Source organism: Mastigoproctus giganteus, chromosome 2 (genome assembly GCF_048544385.1).
Source record: "Mastigoproctus giganteus isolate SK-2022 chromosome 2, ASM4854438v1, whole genome shotgun sequence".
Taxonomy (NCBI): domain Eukaryota; kingdom Metazoa; phylum Arthropoda; class Arachnida; order Uropygi; family Thelyphonidae; genus Mastigoproctus; species Mastigoproctus giganteus.
Genome location: NC_143576.1, coordinates 102,680,629 through 102,694,253, shown reverse-complemented (window position 1 = coordinate 102,694,253; position 13,625 = coordinate 102,680,629). Strand labels below are relative to the sequence as shown.

Genomic DNA, 13,625 nt, shown 5'->3' with positions numbered 1-13,625 from the left:
CTTTTTAAAATTAGGAATTAGAATTCAAACATCTCTGCCATAATCAGCACAAAACTGAATAGTACAATAAAAATAATAAATTTATGTAAATTTCAATTTCCCCAAAGTTACCTTATTAAAATATGAAATTTGGTCTCTCTTTTCTGTGCAAGGGAATTAATATTTGATTCCATTTTTGAATTGTCATTTCATATCACATCACATAAATATTAATAATAATAAATATTAAAGAAGAATATTAATACAGAGGTGAATTTAAGCTGGTTCACCAGATTTCTTTAATGAATTCTAGATCATTTGTTCTCAAATCAATTTATGATGTTTTACTTTTATACATCCTTGGTAGTAAGCAGCCATCATGTTTATTAGTAACAGTAGTGGCAAATGATGCAAGAACCATGCTTACACACTTGAACCACAAAACAGTTACAAATTAATGCTGTTATTAGGGTTATAGATAAGGCAAGCTGCTATTCTACTCCTATAAAACTAATTACTTCTGTTTCAAAACGAAATAAAAATAAAAACGTAACAGAAGAGATTGGAAAGACTAAAGCTCCTCTATGGGCAAGGAGCTATGTATTTGCTTCTCTGAAGGTGAAGTTTTTAGTCTTTCCCTTCTTTTCTCTTATTTATGTTTTTATTTTTATTTCATTTTGAAATAAAAATAAATTAATTAGGTTATAGGAGCAGATAGCACCTTGCCTTATCTATCACCCTATTAACAGCATTAATTTGCTGTAACTGTTTTGTTTTTGTTAAACGTTTCTTAATTATAATTCCTAATTTCAACTTCAGCAATTTTTAATTATTTTCTAAATTTATTTAACATCCAAATTACAATTTCTATACTTTAAAATAATAAAACTCAAGTGAATAAAACAGAAGAATATTAGTACAGAGGTGAATTTAAGCTGGTTCACCAGATTTCTTTAATAAATTCTAGATCATTTGTTCTCAAATCAATTTATTGTGTTTTACTTTTATACATCCTTAATAGTAAGCAGCGATCATTTTTATTAGTAACAGTAGTGGCAAATGATGCAAGAACCATGTTTACATATCATCAGCAAAAAAAAAACCCCACTTCTGTTAATTCCTCTAATAATTTGCCTAATCTTTCCACAACACCAGATGGAAGTTCCTTTCCAACAATGATTTTGTAACTGAAAGCAAATTTTCACACAGCTGTTCAGCAACCATTCTTTTTCCAATTTAAATTTATGTTCTTTATGTATGTCATCTGAGAAAGAGTAAGGATGCCATCAGTATTTACTTTACTCAGTTCGTTTAAAGGCTTCAATCAAGCCTCCTCACAGGTGTGTAGTTTCCAAGCACTGCAATTTCTGTAACTGATCTTTTTTATACATAAGTTAAAGGTATTGTTTCATGACCCTGGCTAATCTTATTCCAACAAATCCACAAAATTCTTAAAATGAGACTTCCAGACCTGTATATAGGGTTTAAGATGTGGTCTAACCATTGCTGTATACAAGGGGATAATCACCCTCCTTGTCCCTGATGGCAAAATTCCTGTATATCAGGGGTGGCCAACTTAATTTGTGATGCGATCTACTTTTTTTCTTCAAAATGTGCCGCGATCTACCATCTCAAGAATTTCATTGCGCATGGTTAATGAACACATATTGAAAAATGTTGTTTATAAATTTTAAAATTAAATACTATTCAGAATTCTTATTTTAAATTCACATGTATTTAAAATTTTAATTTATGCAAAGTTTGTGTCTACATGTCATCTGCCAAGCTTTCAAAATCGGGGATATACCGTGATAAGGCCAACCGTAAAAAATCTTCTGTATGCAAGTCTGTAAGAGTAGAGTGATTCTTCGTCTTTGTTTGTTTCAAATACGAAAAGGCCGATTCACATAGATATTTGGAACCAAAATAGGAATTTAAAAGTTCACTGCATTTTTTTACAATTGGATACTTTTCTCAGCAAACATATTTTCAAAAGTCTTCTTCTGATGATCTGGCTTTTAGGAAGATATCGTGTTGCAATGTAATATAATTTCATTTTCAAATAATATTTTCTCCATTTGAAAAATCTCAACGATTTTTTTGCAATTTGTTTTGTATCTAATTTGACATTAAATGGATAAGAAATATATTGAGAATGTCTTCACTTGTTTTAAAATCACTGAATCTGGTTTCAAAATCATCCACAACTTTCTCAATTTTGGAAACATATTTCTCAATATTAAATTCAAAAAACAGGATATTTTTGCAAATGATCTTGCATATTTGCAAAATGATCGGATTTTTTTCCCTTTGAGATCCTTAGCCATTAGCAAAAATTGATATTTATATGCAAAAATACTACTAATCAGTGAGTTGAAGTGCCTTTCTAAATTTCCTTTTTATGGGTATAGCCACGGAAGCATTGCAAATCACATGACAGTATTTTTCTTTTATCATTACAAAAAAAGTATTCTAGTTCCCACTCTTGATGAAAATGATACGTTTTGCTCTTTTTCATAGTATTCATTTAAAATCAAAGGTTATTAAATTAACGTATAAGTACTGTCCAGTTATTAATATTAAGTAAGCTAAATAAGAATTCAACACATACACTATGCTCTCCACCACGTAGCTGCATGAATTTTTATTAGATAAGCCTAGCGGCTGCACAGCAACAAGAGTAATTACATAGTTCAACGGATTTGTAATTAGCGTATGCAGTGGAGTGCATAATAATAATAATATTTAGATTTTGACTAATCTATTTTTTATATATATTTAAAATTCGCCTTGATCGACTGAAAATAAAGCCACGATCGACTTGTTGGCCACCCTTGCTGTATATCATTGACAGCATCCCATGAGCAGCACTAATCAGAGAACTTCATATTGGACTTTTTCATTCTACACTACCTTAACTATGATTCTACCCAGTTGGTATGTTGTTCTCGGATTATTGCTATCTAAATGCAGTACCTTGTAAAAGCACTAGTAGAGGCATATGATGCAAGAAAGCAAGCTTATATACCATCAGCCAAAAAAAACAAAAAAAAAACACACCCCCATTCACTCCAAAAGCTTGTCTAATTCAGCCTTGAATTTACTTAAGCTGTCAGCTTCCACAATGACAGATGGAAGTTCGTTCTGGCAATCAGCCACACGCTGGCTAAAGGAAAATTTCTGCACATCTTTTCCGCAATTGTTTTTCCTCATTTTGAATTTATGCCCCCCACACGTGCATAATCTGAGCAAGAGGAAGAATTCCATCAACATTGAGCTTGCTCAAACCATTCAAGGCCTCATACACCTCAATCAGATTACCTCGCTCATGCCTAGACTCCAGATGCTGCAATTTGCAGAACTTAAGCATTTCTTGGTAAGAGCAACCCTTTGATTGCCTCGCCAATCTCGTTGTCCTTCTCTGTACTCATTCCAGCAGCTCTACATCTTTCCTAAAATGAGGCCTCCAGACCTGTATGCAGTACTCAAGGTGTGGCCTGACTATTGCCTTATACAAGGGAATAATCACCTCCTTATCCCTGCTCTGCTTGCAAAATTCCTATATATCATTGACAAGATTCCTATGAGATACTCTTGCAGCTTGTCTACACTCAGAAAACTTCATATCTGACTGCACAGTTACTCCCAGATCTTTTGAATTCTCCACTACCCTGATTCTAGTACCACACAGTTCGTATGTTACTCTGGGGTTACTGCTACCAATATGCAGTACTTTGCATTTGTCAATGTTAATCTTCAGTTGCCACCTCTCAGCCCATCTGCTCAACATTTCTAGATTCTGTTGCAATAGCGTTCCGTCCTTACTGTCATTAACAACCCCACCAACTTTCATGTTATCTGAAAACTTAGACATTTAGCCTGATTACCTGCGAAGTTTTAGAGATCTTCAATTAATAGACTAGTAAAGGATAGCGAATGCTTAGAAAGCGGTACTCACCTTGAATTAATCTGTGATGGCTTACTTAGGCAGCGTGGTTAATGTTTAGGTTGCATTGTTAAATTGAATAAAATTAAAAAGGGGGAAGTAGGTAAGTGTTGACTGAGTTAAAATAGGTGCAAGGAAACAGAAGCGTACACATCCAATCTTTGGTTGTCATTGAAGTAAAGAAGCAAAAGAATAACTGAAAACTAAATAGGTGAATACGGTGAAGCCAATAGTCGTTACGGGGACTTTCGTTGGTTAAAACGTCTTCAGTTGGCAATGTGTGGAGAGTGAACGCGCATGGTATTTAAGAAATAAATTATACTCTCGTGATGCCTTTTTTGACATGTGGGAACTTTAATCGCGAGAGGTTCCAAATTGGGGAAAAATTGAAGGGGTGTTTGGAATTTAGAATTTTAAGGTTTGGGTAGTGCCGGTACCATTCAATAGCTAGGGCTTCATATTGAAGTATTCTGTAGCTGGATTTTAGTTTAATGATGGAAATGGCAGAGTCATGGGGGGGGGGTGGTTGTGGGTCTGGGCATGAATTGTAAGTTCTGTAACAGATTGGTTAGACATGAGACTATGGAAATGATAGTATGCATGGGTGTTGGATGTTTTTGATGAGCCAAATATGGTAGTGGTACTTCCAATGTAACATGTATTACAGTTTGGTTGACAATTAATGAGGTATATTTTATTATTGAGGTCGTATTATATTATTGGAATTGGACAAAACAATCACATAAATTTTCTCAATCTCACTATCTATATAACAGGCACAAAATTAAATATGAAAATTTTCAGAAAAAATACAAACACCGGTAAATACCTACATTTTGCCTCTCATCACCCCGTAAACACTAAAAAAATAGTTTTATATAATCAAATTCACAGTGCACTAAAGTACAGCTCCTCAACAACCAACCTTTACAATGAAATCCAATATCTCACCAACAAATTTATATCCAGAGTTTACCCCCACCAAGACCTCAGTAATATAATATACCTCATTAATTGTCAACCAAACTGTAATACATGTTACATCGGAAGTACCACTACCAAATTTGGCTCATCAAAAACATCCAACACCCGTGCATACTATCATTTCCATAGTCTCATGTCTAACCAATCTGTTACAGAACTTAAAATTCATGCCCAGACACACAACCCCACCCCCCCTCATTGACTCTGCCATTTCCATCATTAAACTAAAATCCAGCTACAGAATACTTCAATATGAAGCCCTAGCTATTGAATGGTACCGGCACCATTCAAACCTTAAAATTCTAAATTCCAAACTCCCCTTCAATCTTTCCCCAATTTGGAACCTCTCACGATTAAAGTTCACACATGTCAAAAAAGGCATCACGAGAGTATAATTTATTTCTTAAATACCATGCGCATTCACTCTCCACACATTGCCAACTGAAGACGTTTTAACCAACGAAAGTCTCCGTAACGACTGTTGGCTTCACCGTATTCACCTATTTAGTTTTCAGTTATTCTTTTGCTTCTTTACTTCAATGACAACCAAGGATTGGATGTGTACGCTTCTGTTTCCTTGCACCTATTTTAACTCAGTCAACACTTACCTACTTCCCCCTTTTTAATTTTATTCAATTTAACAATTCAACCTAAATATTAAACACGCTGCCTAAGTAAGCCATCGCAGATTAATTCAAGGTGAGTACCGCTTTCTAAGCATTTGCTATCCTTTACTTGCCTGATTACCTTCATCAATATAATTGATAAATACAGAAAACAACAATGGACCCAACACTGAACACTGGGGACACCACTAATAACATTAGTCCATGAAGAGCAGTGTCCATTAATTGCCACTCTGTCTTCTCCCACTCAGCCATCCCTTTATCGATAGTAGCAATTTTCCCTTAATGCCATACTGCTCCAACTTTAACATCTTCCATGTGCAACAGTATCAAAAACTTTCCAAAAATTTTATATCATATACTTTCCTGAAAGTATATGATATCAAAATTATTTTTTGCCTCCCTTTATCCATAGTAGCAATTTGTCCTTAATGCCATACTTCTCCAACTTGTACAGTAATCTTCCATGTGCAACGGTATCAAAAACTTTCCAAAAATTTTATATCATATACTTTACTAAAAGTATATGATATCAAAATTATTTTTTGCATCCAGTTCCCTTGTGACCACATCATAATATCCAATCAAATTTGTTAGACAAGACTTTCCCTTAACAAACCCATGCTGTGTCTGAATTATAACTGCAGTCTTGTCTAGATGATCCTGCAGTGCTTCTTTAACCAGTGACTCCATTATTTTTAATTACATGTGTCACCTTTCAATCCCTCTTTTTTGTGAAAGGGGAGGATCGAAAGGTGACCTTTCGATCCTCCCCTGAGCCCAAGGATGCCCTCGTAATCATAGCTAAGGGCTGCTTACTTCCTTTGCTGCCTCCTTTAATATAACTGGATAGATCCCATCCACCACAGGTGCTTTCCTATGTTTAACATCAACAATTTTTCCTCCAATTTGCTCTCCATTATTACAAAATGGACGAACCTACCGCTTGGCAGGTATATAGGTTCACTGCATTCACATAGATGGCAATCCAATGTCAGTATGGATAAATGGGTAACTACCATTAGGGGTAAAGGGAAGGGTTATTGCTTTCGTAAAGGCGACTACGATGGACTGAGACAGTATTTAAATTCTATACAGTGGGACCAGCTGATGATGTTACCAACAGCAAATTCAAAATGGGAAGCATTCAAAGAACTTATCTTGGAAGCTACTAGGCTTTACATACCAACTAAGAAATATTGTTCAAGGTATGGATGTCAGATGAACTAATGAGACATATGGCAGAGAAGAAAAATGCATGGGATACATACAAATTAACACGTGACACAGAAGCCTATGATAGATACAAGTTGATCTGTAACCAAGTTACAAAGGAGATCAGGCAGATTACGAGAAATCTTTGGCAAGGGATGCAAAGAAAAACAGCAAAGAGTTCTTTACTTATGTAAACTCTAGAAGGAAGGGGATGAATCAGATTGGTCCACTTGATATCGATGGGTCAACTGTCGATGATCCTGCTCAGGTAGCTAACAAACTAAATGAATATTTTGCATCGACATTCACACATGAGGAGTTATTCAGCAAGGGGAATGCCAGAGGTGTATTCAACTCTGGCAGTAAGCTAGAGAATCTTGTAATCTCTAAGAGTAAAGTGGAGGAGAAATTGTTGAAGATAAACACAAGAAAGGCACCTGGGGGTGGATGGGATCTATCCAGTTATATTAAAGGAGGCAGCAAAGGAAGTAAGCAAACCCTTTGTTCCTCCTTCACAAAGGAGGAACAAAGGCTGACACAAGTAATTATAGACCTGTGAATTTAACTTCTGTTCCCGGAAAATTAATAGAGGCACTGGTTAAAGAAGCACTGCAGGATCATCTAGACAAGACTTCAGTTATAGCTCGGACACAGCATGGTTTTGTTAAGGGGAAGTCTTGCCTGACCAATTTGATTGGATACTATGATGCAGTCACAAAAGAACTGGATGCAGAGAATAACTTTGATATTATATACTTGGATCTTAGAAAGGCTTTTGATACTGTTGCACATGGAAGACTGCTGCACAAATTGGAGCACTGTAGCATTGGAGGCAAATTGCTACTATGGATAAAGGGGTGGTTGAGGGGGAGAAGACAGAGAGTGGTAATCAATGGACACTGCTCATCATGAACTAATGTTATCAGTGGAGTCCCTCAGGGTTCAGTATTGGGTCCATTATTGTTTTCTGTATTTATAAATAATATATCAAGCTTAATGTCCAAGTTTGCAGATGATACGAAGGTTGGCAGGGTTGTCAAGGACACTACTGACACTATGCGGCTGCAACAGGATCTGGAAAGGTTGAGCAGATGGGCTCAGAGGTGGCAAATGAAGTTTAACATTGACAAATGTAAAGTACTACATATGGGAAACAGCAACCCCAGAGCAACGTATCAACTCTGTGGTACTACACTGACAGTGGTAGAGAATGAAAAGGACCTGGGGGTGGTTGTGCAGGCAGATATGAAGTTCTCTGAGCAGTGCAGATGGGCTGCAAGAGTAGCTCATGGTGTATTGTCAATGATATATAGGAATTTTTCTAGCAAGGATAAGGAGGTGATTATTCCCTTGTATAAGGCAATGGTCAGACCACACCTAGAGTACTGTATACAGGCCTGGAGGCCTCATTTCAAGAATGGTTTGAGCATGCTCAATGCTGATGGGATTCTCTCTCTTGCTCAGAATAATCACCTGAGAGGGCATAAATTCAAATTGAGGAAAGACAGATGTAGGATAGACGTGCGGAAATTTGCCTTTAGCCAGCGGGTGGTTGGTTGGTGGAACAGACTTCCATCCCTTGTCGTGGAAGTTGATAGCCTAAATAAGTTTAAGGCTCAGCTGGACAGGTATTTCGAACGAACAGAGGGGTGAAGTGGAAGTGGTTATTTTGTTTTTTATTTATTTATTTATTTATTTTATTGTATTTATTTTTTTTTTTTTTTGGCTGATGCTGCATAAGCTTGCTTGCTTTCTTGCATCAAATGCCTCTATTAATGCTAATGCTAAAATATCATGAGTTAATCGAATTTGAAAGAGAGATGATAGTGGGTACCTGATGCATGGGTCACTATCACGGAGGTGGTACAGAAATTGCACTATCCTTGTTTGACAGTATTAAGAGTGTATTGGGAATATGCTACTTCCAGAATAACATCTCATTGTGGTTAGTGCTGTGGGTGGAGAAAGGGGGGTAGATGAACTTGTCTGTCGACGTCTGTCTCGGATTGTTTCAGCCAACCAGAAAGCAACAGTGGCACAAATCACCACTAGCTTCAATGAGCGAGATGCCAGAAATGTTTCCACCAAGACAATTTGGCAATTATTAGCCGCAATAGGTTATGGGAGCCACCGATCCACCAGAGTCTCATTGCTAACACCATGACACAGGACTCTATGCCTTAACTGGGCGAAAGTACATCGGCACTGGACCTTGGATGATTGGATATGGGTCTCCTGGTCTGATTATCCCATTTCTAGTTATTTCGAGGACAGGAGGGTGCGTATCTGGTGGAAACTGCACGAAGCTCTGCACCTGTCATGTTAACAAGGAACTGTTCAGGCAGGTGGATGGTCAGTAATGGTCTGGGGCATGTTCAGTTGGGACCTCTGATACGTCTAGATGCATCTCTGAACTGTCCAGGTTACGTATCCATCCCATCATAGTCATTGTGCACCCACACGGCAATGGATTCTTCCAGCAGGACAATGCCCCTCCCCACAGAGCTGTGGTGACTAGAACATGGTTCAAAGAGCATTCCGCAGGTTTTACCACCATTTAATGGCCTTCCTGTTCACCAGACATGAACCCTGTGGAGCATCTTTGGGATGCTGTGGAAAGATCCATTCGAGCTTTGGAAACTCCGCTCAGAAATGTGAGGGAATTATGGACAGCAGTGCAGCAAGCATGGATTGAAATACCTGTGGAACGCTTTCGTGAACTAGTGGACTCAATACCTTGCCATATTACTGCCCTTATATAGACAAAACATGGGCCTACCTGTTACTAGGTGGGTAGTAGTGGCATGTGATGCAAGAAAACAAGTGTATGAGCTTATGCAGCATCAACCAAAAAAAAAAAAAAAATCACACCATTCCCTCCAAATGCCTGTCCAGTTCCTCCTTAAATTTATTTAACCTATCAACTTCCACAACGACAGATGGAAGTTTGTTCCATCTGTCGTGTTTGTTTCAGCAATTAACCACCTGGTAGCTAAAGGCAAATTTCTGCACATCTATTCTACATCTGTCTTTTGTTAATTTGAATTTATGCCCCCTTAGGTTTGTAATCTGAACAAGTGGAAGGATCCCATCAGAATTCAGCGTGCTCAACCCATTCAAGGCTTTATACACCTCAATCAGATCACTGTGCAGGTGCCTAGTCTCCAGCCAATGCAGTTTGCAGAACTTAAGCCTCTCTTGGTAAGAGGATCCCTTCATTCCCCTCACAAATCTTGTTGCCCTTCTCTGTACATGCTCAAGCAAATCTACATCCTTCCTAAAATGAGGTCTCCAGACCTGTATGCAGCACTCAAGGCGTGGCCTGACCATTGCCTTACACAGAGGGACAATCACCTCCTTTTCCCTGCTAGCAAAATTTCTATATATCATTGACAAAACCCCATGAGCTGCCCTGGCAGCCTGTCTGCATTGCTCAGAAAACTTCATATCTGACTGCACAATTACTCCCAGGTCTTTTTCATTTTCTACCACCTTAAGTGTAGTACCACACAGTTGGTACGTTTCTCTGGGGTTACTTCTACCCATATGCAGTACTTCGCATTTGTCAAGGTTAAACTTCAGTTGCCACTTCTTAGCCCATCTGCCCAAATTATCTAGATTCTGTTGCAGTAGCACACTGCCATTACTGCCATTCATTAACAACCCTGCCAACCTTTGTATCATCTGCAAACTTCGACACTAAGCCTGATATACCTTCATCAATATAATTCATAAATAAACAAGACAACAGTGACCCAACACTGAACCCTATGGGACTCCACTAATAACATTAGTCCACGAAGAGCAGCACCCATTAATTACCACCCTCTGTCTTCTCCCACTCAACTATCCTTTTATCCATTGTAGCAACTTACCCTTAATACCATTCTGCTCCAATTTGTACAATAGTCTTCCATGCACAATGTATTTGTACAATAGTCTTCCAGAAATCACAGGTATCCTGTGATTTCTGTTCACTCAGTGTAGATGCAAAATACTCATTCAGTTTGTTAGTTACCCGAGCAGAATCATCAACAATCAAACCATTGATATCAGGTGGACCAATCTGATTCATCCCTTCCTTCTAGAGTTTAAATTTCTAAAGAAGTTTTTACTGTTTTTCTTTGCATCTTTCACCAAAGATTTCTTATAATTTGCCTTTGCTTGCCTAACCTTTGTGAGTTTATTACAAACTATCTTATATCTAACATAGGCATCTGTGTCTCCTGATAAATTATATGTATCCCATGCATTTTTCTTCTCTGCCATGAGTCTCATTAGTTCTTCTGTCCTCCATTTAGGCCTAAACATCAAATAGTATTTCTTAGTTAGTATGAAAAAATCTATTAACTTTCAAGATTAATTCCTTGAATGCTTCCCATTTATAGTAACATCTTCAATTGGTCCCACTGTATAGAATTTAAAAACTGTCTGAGACCACTGTAGTTACCTTTACGAAATTAAAAACCCTTCTCTTTACCCCTGATGGTAGTTATATCTTTGAGTAAATCCCACATCAGACACTGTGATCATTGCCACTTAGTGGTTCCTTTATTTGCAGATTCTATTTTTCAATGTTAAATCTTAATTGCCACTTCTCAGCCTATCTCCATAGTTTCTCTAGGTCTTGTTACAGAAGTGTGCCTTGAACCTGTTGGTAGCTTGGTTAACCTGTCATTAACTATCCTGCCAACTTAGACATTAAATTAGACAAAAAATAATTTTGATATTATATACTTGGATTTCAAGAAAGATTTTGATACTGTTGCACATGGAAGACTGCTGTACAAATTGGAGCGGTATGGCATTAAGAGCAAGTTGCTGCAATGGATAAAGGGATGGTTAAGTGGGAGATGGCAGAGAGTGGTAATAAATTGATACTGCTCTACAAGGACTAATGTTATTAGTGGAGTTCCCCAGGGTTCAGTGCTAGGCCCATTGTTGTCTTTTGTATTTATCAATGATATCGATGAAGGTATATCAGGCTTAAGGTTCAAGTTTGCAGATGGTACAAAGGTTGGCAGGATTCTTAATGGTAGTAAAGACAGTATGCTACTGCAACAGGATTTAGAAAAATTATACAGATGGGCTGAGAAGTGGCAGCTAAAGTTTAACATTGGCAAATGCAAAGTACTGCATATGGGTAGCAGAACCCAAGAGAAATGTACCAACTGTGTGGTACTACACACAGGGAGGTGGAGAATGAAAAAGACCTGGGGGGTAATTGTGCAGTCAGATATGAAGTTCTCTGAGCAGTGCAGTGCAGACAGGCTGCCAGAGCAGGTCATGGAGTTTTGTCAATGATATATAGGAATTTTGCTAGCAGAGACACTGAGATGATTATCCCCTTGTATAAGGCAATGGTCGGGCCACACCTTGAGTACTGTGTACACAGGTCTGGAGGCCTCATTTTAGGAAGGATATAGAGTTGCTAGAATGAGTAAAGAGAAGGGCAACAAGATTGGTGGCAGGAACAAAGGGGTGCTCTTACCAAGAAAGCCTTAAGAGTTTCTAGAATGAGTACAGAGAAGGGCAACAAGATTGGTGACAGGAACAAAGGGATTGTTGCAGCATCTGGAGACTAGGCACCTGCGAGGTGATGTGGTTGAGGTGTATAAGGCCTTGAATGGTTTGAGCAGGCTCAGTGCTGATGGGATATTTCCACTTGCTCAGATTAAGATCCTGAGGTGGAATAGATTCAAATTGAGGAAAGGCAGTTATAGAATAGATGTGTGGAAATTTGCCTTTAACCAGCAGATAGTTGATTGCTGGAACAGACTTCTATCTGTTGTGGAAGTTGATAGCTTAAATAAATTTAAGGCTGAACTAGACAAACATTTGGGGTGATCGGATGGGTAAAATGGGAAGGTTTTTTTTCTTTCTTTTTTTTGGTTGATGCTACAAAAAACTTGCTTTCTTGCATCATATGCCTCAACTAATGCTAATGCTAATTTATTAATAGTCTGCAAACTGTCAGTCTGTGTAATCCCAATCCCCAAACTAGTAGTTTTCTAACCCACCTAATACTGTTCCAATTTGTATAAATCTGCAAATATTCTTACACCACACCCTCTCTATTTAAGTGTAATCTCATCCTTATGAAAAATAATTTCTCCTCTTACTCACAGTATATGCTGAGAAAAATTCTACCCTGTTAATGTTGCATAATCTCTCCAGGGCCAAATTGATTGTTAAGGCTCCATCATATGCTACCTTCTCTCATGGCTGGACAAAATTCAAGACACTTTCAAATTTAATCCTATCTTGTAGTGTTTTTTTACTTCCCAATAATTCCCAAGGTGCCGCAATAATTGTTAAATAAATCCTCAAGTCTCCTGTTCTTAATATCATTTAGTACCAACATGTACAACAATATCACCTCTTGTGCCCTTTAAAGATTATTGTGCTGCAGCATCATCAACTTTTACATGTGCCAGACATACCCTTTCTATTCCACCTATCTTTTTTGAATAATATGTTTCTCATCTCCCTGACAATAGAGTAACCAGCAGTAGTTACTTCTTGTGGGAGCACCACTTTCTTCATTTCGAGATTTTACTGTGTGGTCCAAAGCATAAATTTAGGGTGAAGTGTTGAGTTGGGTAGCTGACTGCTTGATGGATCAATCCCTTTTCTTCATCCTCCCATATTTTTCTATCAGAATGCTAAATTTCATTTAATCTTTTTATACTCTTTGCATCAAGAACACACATAAAGGCATCACTTTGGCTATATCCTGCTGAAGGTATTCGGCAATCATGCAGCAAGTGCACATTATAAAACCTTGATTGATAGGAGAGCTCCTCAAGTCAAAGCATTCCCACCACTTTGAGCTCCTTGCTTTGCTGGTCTGGTATGAGGCATAATTTTAGCTT

General features: G+C 37.8%; 1 protein-coding gene across 2 annotated transcripts in view; it reads left to right on the top strand.

The window, feature by feature from the left end:
* The window catches only part of LOC150089470 (cilia- and flagella-associated protein 100-like), a 310,734-nt gene that overhangs the window by 194,789 nt on the left and 102,320 nt on the right, over positions 1–13,625 (top strand). The gene's annotated exons all lie outside the window — the stretch shown is intronic.